This window comes from Oenanthe melanoleuca, chromosome 6, assembly GCF_029582105.1.
Source record: "Oenanthe melanoleuca isolate GR-GAL-2019-014 chromosome 6, OMel1.0, whole genome shotgun sequence".
NCBI classification, from domain to species: domain Eukaryota; kingdom Metazoa; phylum Chordata; class Aves; order Passeriformes; family Muscicapidae; genus Oenanthe; species Oenanthe melanoleuca.
The window spans coordinates 13,828,073-13,854,045 of record NC_079340.1 but is presented as its reverse complement, the minus strand read 5'-3'; positions in this window follow the sequence as shown (position 1 = coordinate 13,854,045).

The following is a 25,973-nucleotide window of genomic DNA, read 5'->3' as shown; positions in this document are numbered from 1 at the left end:
TATGCAGTGAGTATAAAAAAGTATTGCCTCATTTCCTTAGATTTAAGTTTGCAGATCTGGTACTTCTCCCCTTCCTACCATTCATAATAACCTTTGTCTCTCTAAATTAGAATCTCTACAGTCAGCTAGGATGGAAAATAAGGTGTCACCAACAAAGTTAGGGTTTTCATCTATCTGACCCAAACAGTGGCAATGTGGATTACTCATCAGGAAAAGCTGGTTCAAAGGAAATATGTGGATCATAAAGCAGGCACCAATTTGTACTGCAGAGGTGCAAAAACATACTATAAAACACACATTTTAAATGCTGAAAGGAAAAGCAGCTGTCAGGAGTTCTTTCCTGTCTTCATAAGATCTCTCTTGCCTTGGTACCTTTCTTGAACTAATGCTGCCACACCACTGAATATGCATTTGAGGCACATTCCACAGTCATATTCCACTGAGGGGGGTGGAGGCTGTCACTGTAGTAATGATGTTCCAAATTGAGCTCTGGGTATCTAGCTTATGCTAATTCCCATGGCTTTTTTGTTGTTTTATAATAATATAAATCTATATTCTAACTAGTGCTTCAACCTGGATCCTTTACGTTGACTTTTCAAAGTATTCTGCATTTCAACTTGTGCTAGTTAATGAGCAATCAATGATTTTTGTTTTACTACTTACTACAAACCTGAAACAAATTCAAATACTGGAGAGAAATTTGGGCCCTAAATGTCCAGCACTGCATATTCCACCAACATTTTCACCAGTGCATCATGGCAGTAAAATGCTAACTTCATTGTGTGTTACTTTGAATGTCCTTCAGAATACATTTACATGCTGGAGAATGCAGCCTCCTTTATCAGTCAGTGTTGGGCAGGTCACATCTTCTAGTTGGCTTTATTATTCTCAACTATATAACAGTCATCTCCTTGGTAAGCAATTGTGCATTTCTTCAGGTAATGGTATTGGCTTGTAACTGGCAGTGTTGCTAGCATTAAAACTTTGTTCTGTGGTTTGTTGCTTAATAGATTGACTTAAGTTGCACTGAACTTAAACCAGGAAAAAACCATACATAAAAAAATTAGGATGTTTTCTGTTCTTAATCTTTTTTCCATGGGTTTTAGAGGAAGTTTTTAGCTTGTCTGCTTCCAATTAAATGCCTAAAAAGTAGAATTTATTTTGGGTGATTGATAATAGGAATCATGTGCATGAAAACTGAAATACATATTTTAAGTCATGACTTCTTTCAAGCAAAATGATCTTTATATCTTGAAATAGTTTATAATTTTGAAACTAAATTATATACCCTTACTGGGATAAGTTCAATGTGTAGCTCTTTAAATTGATAGAATATTATCAGGGTTTATTAAAAAACAAGCACATCTTCCACTACAGATGTCTTTCAAAAATGAAACAAATGGATTAACAAGTTCTCTGTAATGATACGATTAGTTAATGGTATTTCTGATACAGTCTGATAAAAACTACTTAATATGATGTGGTATTTTAGACTCACTATGTGAGTCTTACTGCTAAATACCTTCTAAAAATTTTTCAAGGAAATTTTTTTTCATATAATTATTAAACTGAGGAGACCAAATATTAGGAATAAAAATAATACATATTTTCACTCTTAATTATCTGCTAGCCTCATGGGACTATCCTTATGCTTTTAATGGTGATTCTAATCCATACTCCTAAAATGCACATTAGTGAGCTGTGGGAGGCACCCTTTCTGTCTTTTGCCCACTGTATGGTTTTGTTCCTTCATTCTTGCAGATTAAAGTGAGTCAATCCATCTTTTTTTTTTCCAGAAAACATTTTTTTTTTTTTTTTTGCTCGTGCCAAAAGGACAAAATTTATTCCTAGGGCTTGGTCTACACAGGAAAGTTTTGGTCTCACAGGTCTATCAGAACTATCTTCTTATTCTACATTCATTGCATCATAGCTGTGCTGGCAAAATTTCTACTTTATATGCACTTATAAACCAGGCAATTCTTGCCGGTTTTTCTTGTACTACTTGAGAAACATGTTTGGTTTTTTTTGCTTACCTAAACCATACCCTTTAAAATACAGATTGCTTCCATCTTGGCTTTACTAGGAAACCTTTCAAGAGCAGACATGTCTGAAAGGTACCAGGACACAGTTTTGGAGGAGTACCAGCTCAATGACACCATGCTCTCACTATGTTATGCAGTAACACAAAAATCCTATAAGAAAGGTGGGGGTTTTTGTTCCTCCTCATCAGTGATTCTTTTAATCCTCTAACCACAATCACTGATAAGCACCACAGATATCTGCAGCTTGTCAAAGATTAAGTAATTAGTTAGGTAGAGCTTCAAGTGTGGGAGCAGTGAGAGTAAAATGACAGTGGCAGAAAAGGGAAGGTCTTCACAACTTCAACATTAAAAACACACCATAGATGGAAAAAACTGTTTCTTAAGGATTCTTGGTAAGTAATGTGACAATGTAAGTCATAAAATCTTTAAAAGCTATTTAAAGGTCAGTGGATTCCAGTAAATTTGACATTAGTGCTTTGAGGTTTTGAAATTAATGCACTTAGTGAAATATTTTATTACCCCTTTTTTTTTCTGTTCAATAGATAAGGTAGAATTTTCTGGTCTACTTCTTCAAGCTGCCATTATGTCAATCAAGGATACATCTGGCAAATAAATTATTTTGGCAAGTAAATGAAATGCTTTTATGGTTAGTTTAGTGTTTTCCTAAAACACCAGTACAGTCCAGGAAGCATTCTGCCTTCTCTCTTAACTGGACTTACTGATTGCTACACCACAGCCACAGGCAGTCTCTAATACTGTTTTTGCCTTGCCCTAATAATCTTACTAGGATGCATCCTAACCCACATTGGCCTAAAAACAAATGCAGGGGGCAGTGGTTGCTTTTAAAATTATTACCTCAACCACTTCCCTGGTGAAACATAAACACATATTAAATAACATGGCATTAATAATTGCAGAAAAGGGATGTTAAAAAAATAGTTTCAGGAAAGAGAATAGACCATTAATGAATTACTACATTAGTGAAGTAGTCTGGGCAATAGCAGAGTTGTTTGTACTAAGTTGATAAATGTTGTGCAAGTAAATCACTTGCATATATCTTCTTTTCTAGCCATAGTTCAGAGTCTTTTAGATTTCCAAAGGTTGTAGATAATTTTTGCACCCACTCAGTCAATGACTGGCAATGCGGCATGGAGCTGCAGTCATTCATTCTGTCACTCAGCAGCCCTTGATAATGTGCCTGTCAATATAATTCAGTGCCTGTTCAAGGAAAGTGACACTTTGAATAGTGGACACTTTTCAAAAGCATTCATACAGGGTCAGTTCCATGATAAATAAATATATTTTGTGTTTGGAACAAATAGGCAGTACACAGGAGCTGGAGTCAGAGCAGAAATACACCACCAGTCTGCAGGATACAATAAACTGCAATGAAGAGTGAATATCATAAATGCATCTTTGGGTTTTTGCTGCCATATTAGTGATGGGATAACAGATAATAGATAATAGATAATAAAGTCTTCAGGATCCTACTTGGCTTGAGCCCTGATCCATGACCAGACACCCTATGCACTGGTACCCTACAAATGAGATATTAGAATAGTAGTATCAATAATTCTTTAAACCCTATTAAAAAGGGTGAGTATTTTCATTGCTGAATGAAAAACACAGGCAGAACTCTTTAATTACCACTAACAGTGTGTTAAAGAAAGTATTTATATGGCATACAGTGTTTAGTTTCTAGTTTCTATTAATACAGACTGAGAATGTGAGGAAGAAATATGTGATAGTGACAGGATTTTTAATGGTACCTCACCTTAAATGCATTTTAAAATATGTAAATCAATAAAAAAATTATTTGTAATAGCAGACTAAGAGTGCTGGTTAGCCTTACTGCTGAATGAAATGTATGCTGCAAGCCCTATTACCATACATCGTGGGAGCTGTAGTTAGGATTAATCTGTCAAAAGGGATGGTTTAGTGTTGATGAATATGACATGTGACCATTAATGATGTTGATTTTATCTCCTGAGATTAGCATGATTTACTTCGGATGGATAATAATGTCATTTGCTTGATGCAGTAGATCTGTTTACGAGCTGATTAAATTGTAAGGCCTTGCTTCATTTCATGCTATTTGGTTTACAGCTTCATTACTGCAATCACAAAAGCTGTGGAAATGTCCCACATCCCATGTCACAATAAATCATTGTTTAAGATTGCAGCTATGTATTTTAGCACTTCAGTTTTGCACGGACCGTGCATTCCTTAACAAATATGTGATTGGGAATACATTAACAAGATATTCTGAAGCATACTGCTGCAGAAATGTAGAAAATAAGCCTGAATCTTTTAATTGAGATTAAGGAAGCACTTGAGTAATTAGCTGTAACAAATTACCTTATTATTTAGACAGTGAAGTAAACGTTTTTGTTGCAGGGATGATTATCATAAATCTGCAGAAAAGTGACAGTCAAACAACCATAAAGGAAACTTGTAAGCAAACTACATTTTCTGCCTATTACCTTTTATATTTAAATAAAATTTATCAGAGACATACTCCAAAAAGAATGTATTTGTTGTTCAGGGATAGTGTATGTTACAAGCTATACCATCTGTAATTACTGCACTGGGAAGAATATATGCATGTAAATCACAAAGGGAAAAAAAAAGAATCTGTTAATTATAATGGCAAATGCTAATGTTGCCATAGTTAAGGCTGTGTCAACGTTTTCATTATAAACCCAGTAATAAAGGAAAGAAGGAGAGAGGGAGGGTGGTAATCAGCCATCAGAGATTGCTGTGTGCTAAAATTTTGTACACAAAAAGCACACTCGCACCATGTAAATCAGGTGTATTGGAGAGACCATGTTCACAGTCTCAGTGAGTGGAGGACCAGGGCCAAACTCTCAGCTTGGGAGCGAGGGTCACTTTGTTGCAATAATTTTTTCACACTTCACATTAAATGATATTGCTATTTTTATTGTATGTATTTAAAAAAATGTTGCATTTATCAGCCAAATGGGACCTTTCAGAGCTTGTGGCTTACCACTAGTTGAATTTGATAACTGTAGTTGATTAAATCTTGCTTCATGTGAGCAATTATAATTAAAGCTTATCTATTTCTTTTGAAAAGCATGCTTAAATAATTAGCTTAAGTTGGGTATTTTATTGTAATAGAATGGAACTTCTCTTAGTTCTTTTTATTCCCCTTTTTTAAAAAAAAAATCCCCCCAAGATGGTTCTCAGTGGATTTCATGCAAACATCTCAAGCTCAGTTACATGTGAATTCTGCTGGGTTATAATAGGGTGAAATGTGACTATGAACTTTATAGCAGAACTGTGAACCTCCTTCCCTTAGCAAAACTCCCCTCTCACCTCAAAGTATTTCAGCTGGCAGATGAAGAAACAGGAACCCCAAGAGGAACTGTACTCATGTATATATATATACATACATACATACAGGCTAGAGTACCCAAGGATTTCCAAATGTGTTGCAGCAATGATCAAATTTTTTACAAATTATTCATGACTCAGCTTTTCTGGTTTGCCAATGTTATGGCCAGCATTTTCAAAAGCCACTTTTTTCTCATTTGTTTGTTTGTTTTCAATGGTTGATGCATGAAGCATTTTGGAAAGGGGACTCTCAGGAAAGTTCATGCCTTGGATTTGGAAAAAGGGAACAACTCTAATGGTTGCAACTCAGTTCTATCTGGTTCTGTTTGGGGACAGATTTACTGAGCTGACTTAGTTTTCCAATGCATTGTGGCTGCTGGGCATAGATCTTCCACCCCTGACTTTTTGCAGAACCAGTCCCTGTTGACATTTGTAAAATTAATGAAAATGTTTCACATGTTGAAGTGTTTATTTTTCCAGCAACATTTAACTAATTAAATTAAAACAGTGATAAAAAATTTCTCCTGTTTTCTAAATAGCTCTAGACCTGAGTTAATGAAAACATATCCTTGAAAATAGAGGGATACATAAATTTTTGGGTTGCTGGTTTTTTTCACAAAAGAGTAATTTAATTACTGTGACAAAAAGAAAAGGCAAAAAGAGGAAACCATGTTTTGAATCTTCATTGCTTCAGGAAAAATTTGGTAATATATTGCATCCCTGCTTATGTTGGCTGAATGTTTTTACTACAATTTCACAGTTTTATATTTTATAACTTTGAAATTAAACAAAACAAAGGCTCCTTCTCTTGATGAGCTGCACCTTTTGAAAACAATTGGTTTCCAGCCAAAATGGAAATGCAAGGGCAGAATTTTTCAGGGTGGACATTCTTTCACTGCTATTCCTGTTGAAACAAAAAGAAAAATGCCCTTGAAAATCCCAAATGCTGGCTTCACTAAAAATATATAATATCACCACCGACCTGCCAGGGATGGTTAATTTAGTGTAATTTATGCACAGAAGAAAATCCCTTGCTAGTGCTATGAGGTGGAAAGGCTATCAGCCAGGTTGTGATAGTAGTTTTGTGGAAAAAGACACCTTTAACCTGCATAGCTGAAGTCATCTCCTTGAACTTTAGCAACCACTGTTCATATTACCTTGGGAAAAAGTACTAAGGACATGTAGTTTCTTAATTCCCATACAAGCTGTCCCCAGTCTGCCCTTTACCATTCCTTAAACTCTGCGATGTCTGGGGACTCTATTTAAATAAAAATAATGAATCCTAGTAAATGCTTTGAGGTTGTTTTTCTGAAAATATGGCAACTGTGGAACGTGTCTGTCTATCTTACTGATAAAGCTGCTACTGTGGTATGAGTGAAAAGACTATTTGATCTCTGTGACTGAACCCTGAATAAACAATTTATACATTCAGAAAGTTGATGGCTGCTGGAAGATGATTCATCAATCTTCTCTGCAGGTGCCTTCAGGTATAACAATTACTGAACTTGGACAGAAAAAAAAGTAAAAGATGGGCCTAAAATTATTCAGATGGATGCAATTAAGGAACAGAAGTTGATTCTCTGAATGGAGAGAGGAAAACCTGTACAATATTTTGCCACTGGAGAATTGGTTTTGCGGTGGGTTTGTTCACCGTTAAAGGAAGCAAACTAACCTGAAAATAGTAATTTAAAAAATAAAATTTGGTCTACAGTAGAAGGATCAAGGGTTAGATTTAGGACAAATAATTCTCCAGACTGGTGTTGAAACTCATGTAGGAGTACAGGTCATTCCTCTGGCATTGGATACACAGAATATTCTTAAACTCAGCCAAGGTCTGCAGATACACTTGCTGCATTTGAATATCTAAATTGTATATTCAAGGCCATCTACATAGCTGGAGCTCTTGGGTACAAAGAAAACTGGTGTTTTAGAAGCTAGCATTGCTTCTGAGAACTTCATTGGACTGCAGAATTTCAGCTGAAAACTGAGTCCAGTGATGTGCTAACACTTTTCTGTTTGAACACTAATCCTAAAAGGAATAATTTCCCAAATTTTGGCCAAATTTAGGCCACTAAGAGAACGCACTGAATTTTCCTTCAGCAAACAATTTATGTTCATGGAAAAGCTTGCTGATGTCAGCACAGTTACGCAGGCATGTACTGGGTGCACATTTTCTTTGAGAGATTCCTAGGAACTGGCACTTCCTGTGCTGTTCTAGAAGGCATCCAAATGGCTGCTGAGAAGGGTCACAAGCAAGGAAAATCTACAAGGCAGAGTGTATGCACATACTTGCATTATGACCATGGTGAGCCTCACTGTAATATTTAGTGTCTGCTCAATGGCATTTAGAGTGGTGAGTTCTGAGTAACTTTAGGAATCAGAGCCATGCATTTTCTGAAGAAATATAGATTGCTAAAGGTATCTTGTTAGATTTCAGGATGAGTAAAATCTCTGTGATGATGCAGTCTGATTTTCTTTATTACTGGGGCCACAGAGTTTTGTTGGAGTGCCTGCAGTAAGTGCATTATGTCTGATTGAGCTAGCTAAAGAATACGAAGAGAAATTGGGGCAGATAATTTGTTATTTTCTCCCTTCATAGAGTTCAAAAATAGGTTTTGCAAAAAAGCAATTGTGCCTCCTTCAATTATTGAGACTGCTGTAGTCAAGCCTTTTAATGAACTAATTTTGTAGAATTTAGGGTCTCTGAAGTGCAAAGCCACAACAAAGTGTGGCTCTTAATGTGCCATATGAGCATTATGTTGCTGGCTTTCTCTGTCAAAGCTGGCATGTATCAGAATGCAATAAAAGAAAAACTATTTCATTCAAAATTAAATGGCCACATCCAATTAAAGAAAAGACTGGGGTCTGAAACCATAAAATCCATTGAAAGTTCCTTTCTGCTTTGGAGGAAATGTACCAATTGCTAATGGAAGTGTTACTCTAAACGACTGGCTACTAGTTAACTATTATGTGTTCTAGCAGGATTTGTGGTTGGATTTTGTTTTTGTCGTTCCTCCTCCTCAGAAGATTTGGGGGAAAGAACAGAAAATTATTGAAAAGATTTCCTTAGTCTTTTATCTTTTGAATCAGTGTCATACTAACAAAAAGATGTTTTGAAGTCTTTAACCATTAATTGACTAACTGGTTTTCTTTAGCCATAAAACTTGTCAAGGCCTTGATTGTTGTGAATCCATGGTGATAGATTCTGGCTGACTGCCTAAGTACAAGGTCTCTGAACACTAAGATAACACTTTCTGAAACAGTTGGGGCTTATCCCCCATTTAAACAAACTTAATTGACTAAAACTTTCACTTTTGTGCATTCTGTATGAGGTACTACTTGTAAGAAGAGGCCTTTTCGGAATAGACCCTAAGTGACAAAATCTGACCTCTACCTAGCCTTAGATTTCTCAATTCTTGTTTATTTACACAAAATAAGCCAATATGAACTGCCTTAAAAAATCACTCTAAGCAGAAAGTCCATAATTTTTCTCTAATGAATAACTCTAATTGAGACTCTATGAACAGCATAAAATTCACACACTTTTGCAGTAAGACTAATCATTATCTTCAGATAAGTGCCCATATATGTCAGTCAGTGGGCTTGTTCTATATTAAATGAATAAAAGGTTTAGACAAAGCTAAGACCTGCCTTTCTTTTTCCAATTGTTGTTGCAGTGAAACTTTACTAAAGAGACATCCCTGAGATGTTTTTCTTAAATTTTGAGTTCTCTGCATATGCCGAATTATACATCTATCTCTATAGGTTAGTGATTTTCATTTCCCATTCTTCTTTCACTGGCAAAGAAACTTGGGTTTGAATGGAAGCAGTATGTCAGATTTAAATAATATATAAAACTTATAAAACTTTAACACTGTTTTTCAGGGACCATGACAACCCTGGGATAACTGTTTTATCTCTAGGAGGTCTTCAAACATCACAAGGTAAAATTCTTACCATCTCTAAGGAGTTTTGAATTGCCCACATGACATGAGCTGGTTACAGTCCTCTACTCTGTAGTTGTCAGGGCCTTCACAGCTCAAAAATTTCACCTGTAGTCTGCCCCAGGAGACACCCCCTGTCCACAGGCTCTGGAGCTTCCTCAGAAGGTCGTGGGCCTCACTGATCCTGAGCCTGACCCATGGACTGATGACCTTGACCTCACTTTTTTTACCACAAAGAAGCTCAAAGGTCATGATCCCAGCTGCACTCATGTCCCACCCCGAGGGTCTCTCTAGGCGTGAGACCTCCTCAGAGAGGACATTCAGGTGGTCAGGAGTCTGGCTTCTCTCGGAGTTCCCAGCAAGAAAGCTTCTTGAGACGACCTTGTGTTGTTGCAAGGCTATTTATTTATTTATCTTCTGAAAGGTTTCAATCGGCCCGACACAGGTCTGCTCTGCAAAGCAACCATCACAGAACTGCCCCCGGGCAGGCTGTGCCAAATCTTTTATACCTAAAACTACGTATACAATGTTTACAGACTCTTTCCAATGCCATGCAATCTCTTTACAATGTCCAGTTCTTTCCCCATCCAATCTGTGGTTCCCAGGATGCCTCCCCAACATGGATGACATGAAGAAGAAGGAAGAAGGAGCCCACCACACCCAGGTTCCTCCATCTTGACCACATGGCCCTTAATATAAACAATCTAAAAACCTATTTATTCTACATTCTAATATTCTAATTTACACGCTGCTAACTTTCATGTTTTGCGATTCTTCCCTTAGTGTTGGCAAACTCTCCCAAGGAGCTGAATCCAGCCCCTGCAGCTCTTGGGCACCATTTGGGGGTCTCAGAGGGGTCTGCCATGGGGGTTTTTGCATCCCCAAAGGAGTCAGGGAAATACCCTGGACTCCCACACACTCACTGGGTCTGATCCTGACCTGCACATAGACTTCCAGCTTGACCTTGAATTTACATCACCACAAACTTGTCTCATTGTCTGAACTGTTGGTTGAATATCAGCTGCTGTCTGTGGTCCTGCCCTGCTTCCTCACTGGGACATCCAGGACCTTGCCCTGGTGACATTGCCCTTGGCTCCCTATTCCCTGGGACAGCAGCTGCCCTTGCTGCTTCCTGACAGTAATGCAGGAGTTTTTGTCTTATCAAAACAATATTGCAGACCAGAACCACATACTAGTCTTTACCCTGCAGTAGCCATAAGGTGATTTCTAGTGTTGTTGGTGAATTTTTGGGGGAAGAGGGGAGTATCACTAAGAAGCCCTTCCAGTGAAGGGAGCTCCTGTTAACAGTGCACTTGTCTCATGATTAGAGAATTTCTGTCTCAATTATTTTCCTAGAATAGCCACAGAGCTTTAGTATAAACATCACATTTTCTTTTAATGCATCTTTGAAAAAATACTCCAAGAAAAGAGGATTTTAGCCCAAGCAGCTCTGCAATGAGCTATAACTCACATGGCTGAGTTGGGACTTGGCCTTAACAGATCCATTTCACTACAAAGTCTAAGTTGCAACCTGGAACAGAACGGAAGACTCATTTTTTTCTCTTGAACTCATAGAGGTACTGCAAATCCAAGTCAAGCAGATGCTATACAATCAATGTGCCAGTTGTTCCTCGTAAGAGAAAGCAACTAATTTTAGAGTTAGTATAAACATCTTTATGATTTAAAGGAATTTTAATATATTTATCCTATTATTATTTATTGTTTTGTTAACCAAAACAAAAAAAACCCCACTCACCCTCAAGTCTCAAATTTATTTAAAGACAATTTTTAATGGAAAAACTTTGTCCCAGTTTTCAATTAATGGAATAAGTGTTCTGAAGTAAATTTTATTTTTAAAAGTTTTGTGTATATTTATATTGATATATAAAATCACACTTTTGCTATGCAGAATTTGGTTTTCTTTCTGCATTTAGCTAAGAGTTTGCTGTTAGAAGGCAAACATTGGTGATGTGGCAGTGGTTTGTGAAGCAGCTATAAATGTGATATATCCACAGAGAATGCTTTTAAGATATCTGAAATAATAACCCTGAGACTGTGCCAGCTTTGTTAAGTCCATTATCTCAATCAATAGCACTTGTATATGTGATATCTAAAAGGTATTATTTAATTATTATGCAGGTCTTATTTGACTGCAAAGGCACAGAGAACCTTTCAACATGAAGGTGCAGTGTCCTTAGGCCAACTCTTTAATTTATCAGGACAAGATGAGACTCTCTGAATAAGTGTGTCTTATCACTGTTTAACAGAATCAAGTCTACTGAGAGCATACAGCACAAAGCTTAACAACACAGATGCAGAACAGTAAAAGAAAATGTTTTGAAGGAAAAGTGCTGCTGCCAATAATGAGAGAATGCTGAAATGTACAGTGATTTGTATTATGATATGCTGAATCCATTGAGCTGGAAATTTGACACAGTCAAAACTACTACTAAGAAAATGTTCAGTACTGGCAAGAAAAAAATCTGCCCCCACTGAAAAAAGGATGAGTAATCCTTGTAGGACTGTGTGCCCTATCTCCACAATGAGTGGTAACCTATATGAAGGAATAAAAAGGGAAGGCATTGTGCTCTCGTAGTGTACTGTTTATCTACTGGGGTGTTTTTCCTAATGTTATAAAATAGTTTGGCATTATGTAAGTTTTCTGGTATGACTTCATGTCCTTTTTCCCTACGAACTTGCACCTTAAAATAATTTAGAATTAAAACAATGTACTACTAATAAAAATGTGTTGAAATCTAAATACTGTAATGCAAAACATTACAAGAATCCCTTCTGCCAGTAATAAATGACAAAGTTGAAGAGGTATGTGTTAAAGGAATTAATAACCAGCAGCACAGTCTCAGTAGCAGAGATAGTAGAGAGCTGAGTGGCTGCATGGGAATTAGTGAGAAGCAGGAATAGCTGTTTGCTGCACAAGGTCATGGACCTGTTCCTCATCTGTCAGTCACTGCATGGCTGTGAGTGTAGAGCACTACCCACAGGTACCCAGGGATGGTAGAGCAGGATTCAGGCACTTGAGTTAGTGGGGCACCAAGGTAATCCTCCTGCTGCCATCAGTTCTGCTCAGTCATCTCTGGCTCAGCATCAGAGAACAAAAGGGCTGCAATTTTATCGCTGTTTCCTCACTCCTCTCTTTCTCTTTTACAGTTCTCAGTTTTTCACTGAATGAGAAGTGCTGGTTCAGCCTGCATTACAAGTCTTTAGGCATTTCTTGCCATAGGTCACCCAAGAAAAATGTCCCTGTTGTTTCCCCATCTACTCTACAGTAATCTTGGTGTTTGTCTTAGACCTACCTAAGGTACAAAGCCCTAACAAAGCCAGGAAAGAACAAGGGGGTTTTTATCCTTGGAAAGACAGAAAAAGTCCTTCTACTACTAAGCAGCTTGCAGGGCCAAAAGTGGATAATTTTACATAATTAATATTTCTTTACTTCATCTCTGATCATTCACTTGTCTAAAAGCTATTTCAGAGCAGTTTACTCACAGACAGACTACTAATTATTGTAGACTTAAGACACCTAAACCCAAAATACTGTCAGATATGACTACTGCACAAGAGGATCAGACTGAAAGCCTGACACATTACTACTCTTTCAGATTAGCAAAGCCTTGGATGCAGGCTTCCCTCCATCATTCCTAAAATAATGCTAATCCCTATACCTAAGGTTTTGCAATTTTGTAGCTGGACAGCAACTATACTAAAAGGATTTTCCATTGCTGCTGTCTTCTTAGCAGATTAGTTATAGGAGGGGACTCCACAGAAAAAGCCATGTTTGACCTGCACAGAATCTTCAGATGCCTTGACTTTTTCCTCTTTAAAAAATTCTTAAGCATTAACAATTAGTAGTGGAGAAATATTAAAATTATGTTTATATTTTACTGATGACATTATCTCCATTTTTCCTTTGTGAAAGGGGAAAGACCAGTGGTGCAAGACACTAAGGAACTTCTTCATTTAAGATTTAATTTAACCTACTTTGAGCATAGATTATGCCTTAAAGATACCATTACTGGAAAATACCACTACATTTTGCAGTGCAGCAGTAAGACAAAGTTTTACAGAGAAATGTATGTATGAAGCATATACACATTTGTGCTATATTTCCAGCCTTGATTAAAAAATAAAATAAAATAAAAAAATTAAGTAATCAATTCAAGTATAGCTAAAAATCTGATTTTAAATACATTGATTTGCAGCCATCTGGGCCCAGTCTGGTGGACTAGTGGTTATGATGTAAGTGTAGTGCCAAGGAAATAGAATGTCTTCTTCCCTCATGAAGTTAAGGTGTTTCATATTGTGATACATCATAAACAATGCTTCTGTGAGTCACATTCCAGAAAATCCCTCTAATGTATAGATCAATTGGTCTTGATTCTCTAGTTCTGCCTTGGACCATTTATGTCCTAAAACTCACAGTGCTGTTAAAGACTTTTCACTGCAACTTTCATGCTTATTCAGAGGTGAGGAAGAACAAGGTAGGATATTCAGAGTCCTTTCAACAGAGATAGGAAATAGATACATTTTAAAACTACTTTGGTCTCTTTATTATGCAGGATTCAATACTGATTTTTTTTTCTTTAAAGCTAAAGACTAGTAATTTATTTTATCACATCTTTTGCAGTTTCTTGTACTTTTGCAGACCACAGTTGAGGATGTCCCTCCTGAAATGGCACTTTCTGCTCTACTCACACCAGAAGGCAACTGGAACTCACAAGTGATTCTCCATCCTCCTAGCACTTCATAGAGACATCTGACCAGAGACTGCTGGTGCACAGGCAGCTGGAATATGTGCTGCCTCATACAAAGAAGGAGTGTGGGAATAAGTAAACAGAAAGGCCAGAAATCCTCACTCTAGGGAACTGTGGAACTTATACTGGAAGACTGTCAAGTCAGAATATCCCTGGAATGATAGGACATGAGTTCAAGCCACACATAAATCCAGATTTCAGAGGCTTGTGCTCAGGTAAGACTCTGGATTACATGAAATTTGTAAGTACAGGAAATCTACAGTGATTTCATGTATTTAAAACCAGTTCTCAATCAAACTAAAACAAATAAGTTTCAACAGAAAAAAAAAAATCCTGGAAAGGATTCTCAAAATTTTGAATGAAGGAATTTTCAAAAATTCAAGTTTAAGATATTACTTTATTTGAAAACTGTTTCAGGCTGAGGCAGGATCTGAATCTAATTGTCACAGCCACCCTACAAAATTATTGTACATATAGAAGCTTATCACATACATAATTACCTTATTCTAGTTTATATTCTAGAACAAGCATGTCTGCATGAGACTGTTATTCAGTAAGGATGCTGCTTCTATTCCTGAATAATTCCATGTGCAGTCAAGCTCTCAGTCAAATCACCACAATTCTGTATGTGGATGAATTGTCAGTCTCTCTCTGCTTGCACTTACAGGAAATCTGTATCTCTCTTACTAAATGCAGCTGACAGAGCTGAAAATGTCACATTTGTTTGTGGAGTAGGCAGAGATCTTAAAAGCTCTCACTCCTATTAGCCTACTATTTCTGTGTCCTTTGCAGGTGTTATGAACTGCATATCCTTCATATTATGTGTAAAATGCCATGAGCAAACCAATAAATGCTATGGAGAGAAGGAAAAGTTTTTTCTTCCTTTGTTTACCAAAAAGCAAGAGTTGGTTTTTTTGCCAAAAGGAAGAGTTTTGGAGTGTGACATCAATTTCATATCTAAGTCCAGGAGATGAAAACTGAGTTGTTTTTCTTTGGGAAGGGGGAGGAAATAAATCTTTGCTCTAGTAAAAAAACCCTACAGATTAGACCTTTTAACCATAAAGACTTTCTTTTCTTCATGCTATTTGTGTTTGTCACCTGTGTTTGCCTAATTCTGTCATGAGTACTGTCTCAAAGTCTTAATAAAACATTAATGTCCAAGCCCCAGAACTTCCACTGTTACATTTCTATCATTTATCTCTGTTACTGATTTTAGCTCTGGTTGCTTTTTAGAAAAGTAAAACAGCAAGCTATACATTTCAAGGAAGGGACAATGAATGCATACTACTGGGACTTGCTGCTCATGATGTAAAATATCAGTTGGAATTCTTCATTTGTACCTTAAACAGTTCATTTTCTACTTTGAGTAGTTCTTGTAACTCCACTTTAATATTCTTCTCGAATATAGGTGTCAACAATTCAATGCATGGCCTTATTAGCATCTTTTTAATGAGTAAGTGTAGCTTTTAATGCAATTGCACCTAAAAGTTGTCACTATATGGCTACTTTCTAGCCCATAAGAAATTACCTGGCATTGGCTGTTGAGGCATGCTTAATGTGAGCTCATCCCAGCTGTATTCTCAGCAGAGAGCAATTCCTGAAAAGCCCATGAAGATGGATTGGCTCTTTTCCTCCTGGTATTTCCCCCAGCAGACTGGAAGGAAGAGATCAGTTCTGATATCACTTTTACAGTTTATGTTCTGTGCACAGGAGTCTGCATCCTTGTTTAATGTCGCAGCAGACTGCAGATATCAGGCATTACACAAACATTCACTGACAGCATTTTTCAGAATCACAAGCCCAAGACCAGTTGGTTTTCTTGCTGGGGAGGTCACTCTAGATTTCCAAAATAGAAGCAGTGAACAGAGCACCTCACTTTCCAGATGTGGTTTTGTTCTTTGGATAAGTGTCAGAGCCCCGAGTCGTTGTCACTCCGGGGTTCTGGAAGGTTCCCTCACGCCGCCCCTCAGCGGTGAGGGCCCAAAGGGTTTCTGCAGAAGGGATGTGCATGTCCCGCTCCCGGCTCAGCGCTGGGGGGAAGCCCAGCCTGAGGCGTACAGCACCTGGATGGAGCCCTGCAGGCATCCCCCTGGATGTACAGCCAGCAACCCGCCCCGCCACCAGCTCCATCCCAGAGCGGGCCGCCGAGGAGCACTCACTGGGCAAACTGAGAGCACCTGAGCGCTTTGAGCTGCTCACCTGGGGATGGTCACAGCGGGCCCTGTGCCGCAGGGGCAGGCAGGAATGGCTGCAGGGTCGGCAGCTCGGGCAGGTGGAAGCAGCAGCTCGGTGTCCTCGGAGGAAGAAGGGCCGTGAGGGGCGGGTGCTGCCCGGCTGGGCCCGCCCTGGCACCTCAGGGAGCGGCGGCGCTGCGGGCAGGTGAGTGCTGGGGCTGCGCTGCCTCTCGCCTCTCGTTAATTTCTTCTGGAGATTTTTAAAGTACGTATCGAGAAAAATCCCCTTACAAATCATCGTGTACTTAAGTCTTCTTTGGTTTAAGTGTCATTACCTTTTTTATTGAAAGCAAACTTTTGATTTGAATTTTTATATCGGAGTAGCCTTTAGGTTGTTTGTGTATCTTGCAGTATGGTATTTCATTTTTACGGAAGAATTCTTTCGCGAAGTTTATTTTGTTCAAAAATTTAAACGTTGATGCGTTTGACTTAAGATTCCATGGGTTTTGTTGATAACTTGTTTTCCACAGGAAAAAGTAAGTTTTGTCATTACGGCTTTTCCCTTCAAAGGGAGTTCTGTAACTCTTTTATGTGTAATGTGGCTGTCTATACATCGTTGTTTTGCAACTTTCTTTTGTTGTCGAATAACAAGCTGGAGCTTCTTAAGTGTGAGAATGTAAAATAGCCTTTATATTATTGTTTACCTCGTTATTGATGTTATACAGTTCTTCGTGTAATAAAAAATGTTATTTAATCGTGGTGGATTGAATCCTATCTACCAACTCCTCCATTGTGCAAGGCTTTGGAACAGGGCAGCACTCGCTGGGTTACTGGGTCCTCCCGTCCCCATTGCAGCCGTCACATCGGATAATTTGTTTTTGAAGTGTGTTGCACTCCATCTTAGCAGCCCTTGTGTGGTTCATTCCCACTATTCCCAGAGGAAGGCTGTTACAGAATGGGATTGCTTTACAACATTGCTGGTGAGCCATTTGCCATTGGAACTGACTTGGGATAAAGTCAAAAACAATGAGCTACCACCATACACTTTAAAAAAATTCATGGCTAGCTAAAGTCTATTTGGACTCATGCCAAAATCCTTTTATAATTTTTTTTCTCTCTCTCAGCTTTTTAACTAGAAGTTAGACAGCAATCCTGTGCTCTCTCAGCTTTTGTTATAGTAGACTAAATAAATCAAGCTTGTTTAATCTCATTTTATAAAATAAGCTTTCCATTGCCCTTATCTACCTAGCAGTCCTCCTCTACCTGCCCTATGTCTGGTTAATCTCTCAAATGCAGGTGACTAGATTGAACGCAGTATTTCAGGTGAGCTCTTCCCAGACCTTTACACAACACTATTGCTTTTGCTTGCCTTTGTTGAAAGTTGCACCAGCTGCCGTACAGTGATGGTCTACAATCATTGTATTTTAGCAGTCATCCTATTAATACTGAGAAATTATACCATTTATGCTTTTTTAGCACATAATAAATTTGAGGTTTACTTTTAAGCCAGAGGAAATTTAATGTGTTGTTGTCTACTTTCAATAATCCTAGGCTATATCTCTTAAATATTTTTGTTTATTATCTGTGCATTCTTGCTTTCAACTTGCTATTGAAAAGTTTTGCTATTACTGGAAGCATAATGACAACATATCAATGTCAGACATCGTATTTCAATTCTTACAATAGTCTTTATTTGGCTTGTACCAGTTTTGTTTCAATTTGGTAGGGATTCCTTGTTGCTGTTGTGGTCTCAAATTCTAGAGTTCTGAGTTGGATTGGAGATTAACTAGACTCCTATAGTCTGGGATTACACCAGATTTGATTTCTTTTTCACTTCATCTGATTTTTATTCTCTAGGGTCATTCCTATCAGTTGTTTGCCTTTCACCTATGCTCAGTATTGCCCTTCTCATTAAAATGAATACAACATGTCAATTCAAGGAATACACCTGTATTATCCTTAATCTTTACTGCATTTCTTTCTTTCTTTCATTCATTTATGTAACTGAAAAAATATCTTTCTATTTTAATATCCTTTGCAAAGCCTAGGACAGCTCCTCTCTTGCAGTTCTCACTTCACCCCATGTTTCTCAGTTAAGGACCATGGAGCACACACAAATGCTTTTCCCCATGTGTTCTGTCTGTTTCTCTTTGCACATCTAACACTTCTTAGGGCAGTATTGCATCCAGGTAGGCCTAGAGTGCCTTCTTCTGGGTTTCTTTTTTCTTCTTACTGTGTTTGGAATGTAGATTCTTGCCTATTTAAACGTTCTTTATGTGAAGTAGTAAGACTTTGCTATTCAACCTATTAACTGTGTGGTCCAGCTGATGTAACTACAGCAGAGTTTGCCTTTCTGGAATTTAAAGGGTTAGAGATCCACTTACTTAGTTTATTCTCCTGTTTAACTTACACCAGTTTTGTCTGACTTGGTCCAGAGCTGATTTCTACAACTGGCTACTAATATTCTCACTACTTATCAGTAATATAGATACAATACATCTTGTCACCTCTTGTTGTTCCGATGAGGATTTGATTAAGAGTGTTGTACACTGCATCCAAAAATGACTGTTACTGCTGTGAATAATATTTACAGTCCATTTTGTCCCTAATTTTGTGTATAAGCAAAAGCCCTTAGCCACCACTCCAGGGAAAGAGCAACTTTGTCGTGCTGCACACAATGGACCCAGATTTAGGGAATACCAGACTCCAAGTTAATGTTTCCCATGCTTTCCTCTGCTGCAGTGAACCCTGCTAACAGTACCACCAGCGTTAGGCTGATTTTTTTTTTTTTTTAACAGATTTGAGCACCTGTAGTTCAGCTTTTCTGAAAATCAATTTCTGAGCCTATAAAATGGATTAGTCTCTAGCCAATCTTTAACCTGCTTTTGAGTAGGTATGCATATGTAACCCACAGTTCACTGTGCTATGCATCCCTCTCTGTGGCTGCATCTGGCCAACAGCGGATATGAGTATGCTACAGCTGCTTGCTAGGATATTTAACTTGAGGTGTAAAGGTTTGTGAGTCAGCCCTGGAGGTTCCAGGTAATAAGCAAGATGGTGATTATTACACTTCCAGGATTGTATGTACTTGCATTCCTAAGGACAGCTTGTGATGTGGGTGTGGAGAGGGTAGTTTAATTCTGGGGGAGAAAAAACTGTTGTGAGCTTTAGAACAGATAAAAGGAAACTATTACAAAATACATCAAAAGAGACTTCACAGAAATATGCCTGTCCTCATTTTAATGTCTGCAATACAAAAAAAAAAACAAACAAAAAACCAACTAACTGGGAAAATGTTGCACAAATGAGTTTACCATTTAATAGCTGATGAAATGACACTGTTATGCAATAGTTGTTTTCAAGATGGGGGTGCAAAACTCACTATATTTTTCTTCTAGTACTCAGGTTAGTGTGTAAACTAGTCTGTGTAAGCATGCAAAAGCTGGACTAAATTATTTATGCAATAATTAATTTGTATTGGTTTGCTTCATCCAACATTATTAGCTATCAGAACAGATGTAGATATTTTCAGAGGTGCTCAGCATAAACAACCAAACAAACTTGTAGAATCTTTCACAGTCCTCTGTTTTCTTACTAATTCACAGGAATTTTAAGTTGTTTTCTTTTTTTAAGTTAAGTTAAAAGTATTATTCTATTATTTTCTAGGGGAAAGACCTGGACAAGACTTTTTTTGTGTAAATAACATAGGAGAAATAAAAATGCACACATCTCACCCACCACTGAAATGAAACAATTTCTTGAGTTAAAACATGGGACATGACTGGTCAGACAGATGTGCTGATTAAACTCCCCATGCTCTTGTTATCTTGACAGGTATCAGTTCCAAGTTGACTGAATCTGTGATATAGTGGCTAAAACCATCTCTTCTCTGTATATGTGTTCAATGTTTTCTTTCTTACCTATTTACATGGATGTGCTTTGCATGGCCTTTTCAGATTTTATCCTCTAAACCTTCTCATCAGAGAGAGAAAACCAAAATTCCCATAGTTTGCTCCAAGGTGTTCCCAGGCCCCTTCCCAAATTGTCATGAATTGTATGACTGTGTTACATATTCTTATGTTTGAACTTAGAATTTGTAAGCTTTAGGGCTTCTTTTGTCCCAGGAGAAATCCTGCCTTTCTCAGAACTGCTAGAAAACTTCTACTGATTTCAGGCTGACTAGAATTTCACATTATGTTGTGGACTTAGGGTGTGTGCAAGTTTTAATAGCTTAAATGTATAAATGTAAATTGACACAATCCCATTAACCAGCAAACACAATTAACCATGTGGAACACTTTTTATACAAGTTTAAGTGTTTTAGTTAGAATAAATATTTTCTCCTTTACAGAGTTAGCTTTTTTCATAACCTGTGACCTGGTTTATACACAGCTATGATGATTCACAAGTGCCTTCTCTAATAGGGATTAAACTATACTGGTGTAACTATCAGTAGGGGTAGAGTTAAGCAGTATTTTTGCTGACTTTAAGAGTATCTACATGTAGGAAATTGTACCATTTTTGCTCAGTTACTTTAGAAATAGGCACATTAAAACAGTATTAAAAGTGTTAACTGTTCATTGAGGAAGTAAGACCTGCTATAACACTTTCCCAGTTTATTTAACTTTAAAACAAGATTGAGGTACTATGAATAGCCAGTTTTCTCAGAGAATTTGTCAGTACCTGTGTTGTAGATACATCAACAACCATTTGTTTGTCAACCAAATTACGCAGTTAAACTAGAAAAATTAGTTTCTACATCTGGTCTAAATTCCTTTCTCAATCTTTTTATAAACGTGATGTATGTAGGATATCTGCTTCAGATCAAGCATAGCTTTTTGCCCTAACTCCATAAAGTCAGCCTGAACACCATAATTATAAATGTGATCAGCTCTTTACATAAAATATTTGACACCTCCACTGAAATGTATTTAGCAGCTGATCCTTATTAAATGAGTAAATAAAACCAAAACAGAAAAATCCCAATGCTTATTTCTACTCATCTGTTTTATCTGGAACACATTCCTTGGGCCTGCTGGTGCAATATATATTTAAGGAAATTGTAATCTTACGAAAGAAGGGGAATTGGAAGGGGAAGTAGGAAAAAAACCCCTTTAAATGTTCTCAGACTCATGAGCTCAAGTATTTCATGATGGAAACTGGCTATAAGGCAATAATTTTTCTGTTTAGAAGTTGACAAAATTATCTTAGTCTTGTAAAACTAGGTAGGCACAAGTAAGATTTTGACTGGGTTTGTTTTGTCTCCATCAGTGAATTTCTGTAGTAGCCCAATCTAGGCAGTGGTGAGCAGGTCAGTGGGGATGGTCTTCAGTGGCTCCATACGGAGTGGGGCAAAGTAACAAAAAATACAGGCCAAAGAGAAGAAATATTTTTACTTGCACAGTTGGCAACTCTACTACAAGAACCAATTTTTCTTTGCTCTATAATCAGTGCATGTAGTGGGAAGCTGTACATTTTACTAAAGCCTTGTCAGGCGAAGCTTGCTGTCACCTAACATGCCCTGGTGGTTTCTACTTTCTTTGAAAGAATGGTGACTCAAAAGGTGCCTATTCTGTTTGCTATTTATCTAATAACTTGGTGGCAACAGATCTGGATTTTTTCCTATTCCCCCTGACTAGAGTAGGAGGAATTCTTCTAATTACCATCTAGGGTGAAAAGGGCATGTTACCTCTTCTGTATGGAATGTTTAAAGCTTTTTCTTGGGCAAAGAGAGTGGGTAGGAACATGATTAGATTTGAGCACCGACTGGGAAAGCTCTGGGCTCTTTGGTAAGCATGGTAACCATAGCCCTGTTAATTCCTTCTCTTTCCCTCTGGCTCCTTGCACTTTTATGCAAAGTGAAATGCCTTCAAAGGAGCAAATGGAGATTTTTCCCACATTAGAATATCCAGGTGACTGAGGAACCCTAATAAGAAGTGAGGATGTGGGTTTGAAATCTTTCAGATCGGGGAATTGATGCATATTCCTCTGCCTCAAGACAAGTACTTCAAGTATGGAGAAAGAATGCAGCTGATGATAGTGGTAGTTGATCTTTCCTGGTAGGAAAAAATGCATCTCCACAAAGAGAAGATTAAGGGCTGTGAATTGTACAAGAGGGGAGATATTTCCCCGCAACTCTAAGATAGATTGGTGTGCTTGAGAATCTGGGCTGATGCTTACTAACTTCGGCGAAACTAAAACATTACATTGCAGCCCACTTTTAGATCTTGTGATGGCTGAAAGGGTGCTAGTAGTGGGATCACTTCCCTTGTACTGAGTGTGAGTCCTCTCACCTGAGCTGTGTGTCCCAGTCCCAGCTGAACCGACCCCTCTAAAGCTGCGGCAGTGGATGAACTGCAGAGGTGGCCTTTTCCAAGCAGGACGCTTTGCTGTGAAAAAGCCGAATATCTTCTCCTAGTCGTGCCGGCGGGGTGCCGAGGTGACTGCTGCTGGGGCCGGGACTGAGCTGCAGCGCTGCCCCGCCGCGTCCCAAGCAGCAGGGAGGCAGGGAGACACTCCGGCCTTTCCCTCGTACTTCGTCTGGAGCGGGGGCGCCCGCCGAGGCTCCGCAGCAGTCCTGGGGTCAGGCGCAGGCAGGGGCAGCTCCCTGGCTTGCTTTCTTTCCCTGTCCTTCCCCTCCTCCTCCCAGTGTAAGTAATGACCGCATCACTAACAACTGATGCGTTCACCTCTGCAAAACATCTTCGTGGGTAGCAGCTTCTGTGACTAAAAAAGCTGAGGAGCCAAGGGTAGGGTACAAACGCTGAATACGGAGGCTGCGTTCATAATAACCGCATTATGCTGTCCTACCTAAAACAGGCAGTTCTACATGTCTTCTGTGATCTGTAGTAATTATCTGCGTTTTACAAGTCTCTTGCGTCCCTGAAGTACCTGAGGTGGCTCCGCGGCCCCCGGCGGTGGCAGGGCCGCCTCCTGGCAGGGCGTGACGCGAGCGGGGCAGTGGCTGTGCGAGGAGGAGGGGGCTCGCTGCCCGCGGGGCCCGGGCACAGCGTGGGACGGAGCCCGAGCGCTCCAACACCAGCCTCAGCTTTTAGCGCGTCTAAATAATGGTCACGGGTAAAGGAACTGGAAATCAGCTGATATTAAGTGAGAAATCATTTATCAGTTTAAGGCTGATTGGGGCCAGTTTTCTCAAGGTGATTGAAAAAAAGGGGAGAAGGGTTTGAGAAACTGGAGCCTGTGTACTCATTTCTAAATTGCATTGGACTTCTTGTAACACATCGAAAATCATTTTCTAAAAACAGCTGCTCTCCACCCACTAACGTAAAGGACTTGCAGAGCGTCTCTTACTGGGTTAGACCTCCATCGCCCAATAGCACTTCATGCCTCCCCCGGTTTAAAAATAACGGGGAAAGGTGGTGTTTGAATTTAGACTAATTTTTCAACAGCGATAAAGGGGCTGTTTTCTGTAACAGCGTAGATTATTAGAAACTTGTAATTTGCAGTTCACATTTGCCATCAAGATCACCGCAGGGGATAAAAAAAAGGACTAGTTCCTATAGTAGCCTCAGTAATTCCCGTTCGCGGGTTTTGTATATCGATGGAAAAACCCAACGCTTTCAGAGAGAAGTTGCTTGAGTTTAATAAACAGTGACTTCAGAAAGTGCAATAAAATCAATTAATGTTGCAAAAGCATTGGCCAAAAACAAAGTGGCGAAAGGATTTATGGAAATGTAATGGATTTACAAGTATTTATCCTGCCACTTGATAAACAGCAATGGGAAGCCGAGATGGTGAAAATAATTAGTCCCGCAGCCTCAGTGAATATGGACAATTTATTATTATAATTTTATCCTTTCAGTGGTTATTCAAATTTATTTTTTAATTTTGTGAGCTGAAGTGCGGGGGGATTAATCTAAAGTTTGGTTCCCCCTTCCTCGGGGGCTCGGTTTCTTCTCGCATTTTCTCTCTTCACAAAGCGAAGCGTGATTTGTCATTTGCCAGGGCTTCTTCACACAGAGAGCTCGTTCTTAGGTTTTCTGCATTAAGGACTATTATCGTTGGCCTTAGTAAATAATGTTACCCAGCGGGGGAAGGATCAGCTGTTTGCCTCCCCTATACGCCAGGGTTTTGTCTCCCCTTTGATTTTCAGATGCGTGAAAACGCATCTGAAAGAGCCGCAGTTGGGAAGAGGCTGCAGGAGCATGCCCTGGCTCTTGAGCAACGCTAGCAGTGAAAACTTTTCTGCTTGTTCTCAAGAGTTCGTAGCCCTATTATTACGGTAGAAAAGAGACATCCAGCATGGAGTAGAAATTACAATTTCCAGAAGTCAGAATTTATTACGGTTAAACTGTGATAAGATCCCATCTGTTATGAACACATGTAGCACCAATTGTTTTTCATACAACTGCAATCTATTTACCCTTCAGAGCGAATGAGATTACAAGCGCGATTAAAAAAAAAAAAAAAAAAAAAAAAAAAAAAATCAAAAAAAAACCCCAAACCATCGCAGGAGGATATTTCTTGGGAGGGGTCTTTTGCTTTGTTTCGTTGTTTGGTGGTTGTTTTTTAAGTCCGGCCTATCTGTCTCTATCTGGACAAGCCATTTGTACTGCCGTGCTGCCCTCCGGAGCCGCAGGGCTTTCCCGGTGCCGAACACGCGGGGTCCGTGGGTCCCGGCCGGGCCCGGCCCGGGCTCGGGCCGCTGCCCTGCGCCCGCCGGGGGCCGCAGCGCCGCCTGGCGGCCGGCAGCGACACCGGCCCGCGCAGACAAAGGGGAGCCGCTCCTCGCTCTTCCTCCCCCGGAGCCGCCGCTCCTCGCTCTTCTTCCCGGGAACAGCCCCTCTTCCGCCGGGCAGCCGCGCTCAGCGTGCCCGCTCCGGCCTGCGCCCCGGGAGAGCAGTACCGTTTGTTATTAACTGGAACGTGAACCTGAAACGATGGAGGGGGAGGGGAGATATTTTTGTGCTTCCATTGGTCGTGGTAGTTTGGGAACGAGGAATGTGTCTGCTCGTCTTCTTGTCCCATCCCACAGAAGTGGTTTGGATCGAGTAGCACGCGCTTCACAAAATAAGGCAGGAAAGATGAACCACTTACACACACACACACACACACACACAGGCAAAATCCCACACGTTTTTACCGCGATAGCCTAAGAGCGGTAATCTAATTTTGTTCTCTTTCAAACTGTTTCAAGGCATATATGTGTGTGTATATATATGTGTGTATATATCCTCCAGGTTTCAGTGGGCGTCCTTCTGCTGCTCTGTTATCATTATTTCTTGCCTTGATGTGACGTTGAAGACAGATGACAGCATTGTCAGGTTGTCTTTAATTCATTTGAAGATTAAAAAAAAATACACACACAAGGCTTCTTACACAATATTCAAAGCCTGAACGGATTCACTTTTTTTTTTTTTTTCCGCGTAGGGGACGTGGGGCTGGGAACGGGGGTGGGTAGTTGATGAATTTCAGACATGAAGAGAGAACAAAGTCTGTGCATCGCTCTGCGTGCACACACGCACAGAGAGAGCAGCCGGAGGTGGGATTTTTGCAACAGCAGCACCTGGTTGGTGTTGATGGAGAAATATCCAGCATTAGAACCGTCTTTTCGCATTTATGCACAAGCTCAAATGTATAATCTCCTCAAATTTCAACCACGTCTCTGCTGCCAAAGCATTCCACCTCCGAAGAGGTGAGAGCATACAGACCCAGGGTCCGTCTTTTTTC